The sequence below is a fragment of the Penaeus monodon genome, chromosome 32 (genome assembly GCF_015228065.2).
Source record: "Penaeus monodon isolate SGIC_2016 chromosome 32, NSTDA_Pmon_1, whole genome shotgun sequence".
Lineage (NCBI taxonomy): Eukaryota > Metazoa > Arthropoda > Malacostraca > Decapoda > Penaeidae > Penaeus > Penaeus monodon.
Genome location: NC_051417.1, coordinates 30,114,164 through 30,114,896, shown reverse-complemented (window position 1 = coordinate 30,114,896; position 733 = coordinate 30,114,164).

The following is a 733-nucleotide window of genomic DNA, read 5'->3' as shown; positions in this document are numbered from 1 at the left end:
GAATGACTTGACGGGTGGTTGATGTAATGGACGATCTAAATAAATACTTGGCAGGTTGAGTGTCCGGCGTCTCTCTGCTGGAATTTGCGTCGTCGGACATTCCTGAAAAGTTCTGGCCACGACAAAGAACAGAACAAACCGTAAGCGAACATGGCGCGGCCTCAGTACTCGCTCCATTGCGTGCCAGCGCTGGCAGCTCTTGGTTTAAAAAACTTTTCTTCTCTTTAGCTTCTTTTCTTCAATATCACAAAACCCAGTCAGAAAATCCCCCCTCACGCTTAACTATAATAAATGTATATAATAGCAAGAGGAGGAGAAGGAGAAAAAATGGTCTCTCTCGGTCCGGCTGATTAATGGGTTGTGGCATCAATAGTGGGCCACCCGCACGTGCGCCGCCATCTTGCTGAGTCATCTGACACGTGTTGATTCTGGTGCGCGTTGACCGGGCTTTCTTGGGCCGATGCGTAAGATTTTTCTTGATAATTTAGTTATTATCCGTAAGATGGTGAATTTTCGAAGTTCTTTGATGCTTTCTTTTTTCTTTCCTTCTTTTTTTCTTCTTTTTCGTTTTTCACGCTTTCAGTACTTCGGGTTTTCTGTAATTGGATTTTCTTTGCTCAATTTTTTCTTCGTCTTTTTTTACATTTACTAGCCGAACCTCCCAAAACTGACATTTTTTTTGTTTTATTGTTTCTCTCAGTCATATTAGTAATGGTGTTTACCTGGCCTTTCC